Source organism: Oreochromis niloticus, unplaced genomic scaffold (assembly GCF_001858045.2).
Source record: "Oreochromis niloticus isolate F11D_XX unplaced genomic scaffold, O_niloticus_UMD_NMBU tig00008740_pilon, whole genome shotgun sequence".
In the NCBI taxonomy this organism is placed as follows: domain Eukaryota; kingdom Metazoa; phylum Chordata; class Actinopteri; order Cichliformes; family Cichlidae; genus Oreochromis; species Oreochromis niloticus.
The window spans coordinates 10,001-12,500 of NW_020329399.1; positions in this window are offsets into that span (position 1 = coordinate 10,001).

The following is a 2,500-nucleotide window of genomic DNA, read 5'->3' on the forward strand; positions in this document are numbered from 1 at the left end:
CTGGATATGCAGTGGAGGGGTAACTGCAGAAAAGAGCTACTGGGGGATAGAGCAGGGGAGCAAGTGGGTCCCGGGGCCTGCTGGGGTCAGGTCCATGTGGATCGGTAGCAGCGGGCCAGTGCACAAAATGGATCTTTTCCAGCCGCAGGGAGACAGGAGCAGGTGTGATGTGGGTCCCGGGGCTGCTGGAGGTCAAGGTCCATGGTGGAGGCGGTGCTATGTACCGCAAGAGAGAGCTACGGGGGACTAGGCAGGGGGCATGTGGTTCCCGGGGTCTGCGGGAGGTCAAGGTTCATGCTGGATATGCAGTGGGAGGGTAACTGCAGAAAAAGAAGCTACTGGGGGGACTAGGCAGGGGAGCAAGTGGGTCCCCGGGGCCTGTGGAGGTCAAGGTCCATGCTGGATACGAGTAGCGCAGGGCCAGTGCCAAAATGGATCTTTTCCAGCCGCAAGGGAGACAGGAGCAGGTGTGATGTGGGTCCCCGGGGCTGCTGGAGGTCAAGGTCCATGGTGGATGACGGTGCTATGTAACCACAGAGAGAGCTACTGGGGCTAGAGAAAGGGGCATGTGGGTCCCGGGGCTGCTGGAGGGAGGTCATACTGGATATGTGGCGGAGGGTAACTGCAAGAGAAGAGCTAGTGGGGCTAGAGCAGGGGGCATGTGGTTCCCCGGGTCTGCGGGGAGGTCAAGGTCCTGCTGTATATGAGTGCCGGGCCACTGCGCAGCAGCACATCTTTTTCGACCGTAAAGGAGACAGGAGGCCGACTCACTGCCTCGGCAAATGGAGAGAATTCAGCAGGGCCAGTGCAGCGCAGACATCTTTTTCGACCGTAAGGAGACGGAGGCCGACTCACTGCCTCGGCCAAATGGAGAGGGTAGCAGCAGGGCAGTGCACAAATGGATCTTCCAGCCGCAGGAGACAGGAGCAAGGTGTGATGTGGTCCGGGGCCCGCTGGAGGTCAGGGAGATCAGCAATTAGCTAGAGTGGTCAGAGTGCAGCAGGGCAGTGCAGCAGCAGCATCTTTTCGACCGTAACGGGGAGGGAGGCCGACTCACTCCTCGGCCAATGGAGAGAGAATATCAGCGGGCCACCACAGCAGCCAGCGCAGCAGCGCAGCAGCAGCAGCAGCAGCACATCTTTTCCGACCGTAAGGGAGACAGGAGGCCGACTCACCCCCTCGGCCAATGGAGACACAACAGCAGCAGGGCAGTGGAGCAACATGCACCTTTTTCAGCCGTAAGGGAGACAGGAAGATGTGATGGTGGTCCCCGGGGCCCCTGGAGTGGGGGAGATCGCAATTAGCTAGCGAGGGGGTGCGTACAGCGGACGTGGCAAGTGTTTCTGGTCCGTGTACCAGAGGCATGTGGAAAGCTGTCATACATATGCACGGGGGAGTACTTAGCAAAGTGCTGCTGGGCAGTGTACAGGGGCATGGATAAATGTTGTCGTACCATAGGCACGAGGGAGCGTGTTTCAGGGAGATATCGGGGCAGTGTACCAGGGGCATGTGGAAACGTTGTCGTACCATATGCAGGAGGAGTGTGTGTGGCAAAGTGTTTCTCCCAGTGTACCAGGGCATGTGGAAACGTTGTCGTACATATGCGGAGGAGTGTGTGTGGCAAGTGTTTCTGCCCAGTGTACCAGGGGCATGTGGAAACGTTGTCGTACCATATGCACGAGGGGAGCGTGTTTCAGGGAGATATCGGGGCAGTGTACCAGGGCATGTGGAAACGTTGTCGTACATATGCAGGAGGAGTGTGTGTGGCAAAGTGTTCTGCCCAGTGTACCAGGGGCATGTGGAAACGTTGTCGTACCATATGCACGGGGAGGTGTTTCAGGGAGATATCGGGGCAGTGTACCAGGGCATGTAGAAAGTTGTGTACCATATGCAGGGAGTGTGTGTTGGCAAGTGTTTCTGCCCAGTGTACCAGGGGCATGTGGAAACGTTGTCGTACCATATGCAGGAGGAGTGTGTGTGGCAAAGTGTTTCTGCCCGTGTACCAGGGGCATGTGGAAACGTTGTCGTACCATATGCAGGAGGAGTGTGTGGCAAAGTGTTCTGCCCAGTGTACCAGGGGCACGTTTCAATTAACTTTCTAGAGTCCAGGGGCACAAGGATTTCCCACCGTTGTTCTGCTTTGTTAGTGGGAGGGGCTTAAGTGTGGGTCCCCGGGCCTGCTGGAGGTCAAGGTCCATGGTGGAGACGCGGTGCTATGTAACCGCAAGAGAAGAAGCTAGTGGGGGACTAGAGCAGGGAGCATGTGGGTCCCGGGGCTGCTGGAGGTCAAGGACCATGCTGGATATGTGGTGGAGCGTAACTGCAGGAGAAGGAAGCTACTGGGGGACTAGAGCAGCGGAGCAAGTCGGTCCCCGGGGCCTGCTGGAGGGCAGGGTCCATGCTGGATACGCAGCGGAGGGTAACTGCAGAAAAGAAGCTAGGGTGGACTAGAGCAGGGAGCATGTGGGTCCCCGGGGCCTGCGGGAGTGCAAGGTCCATG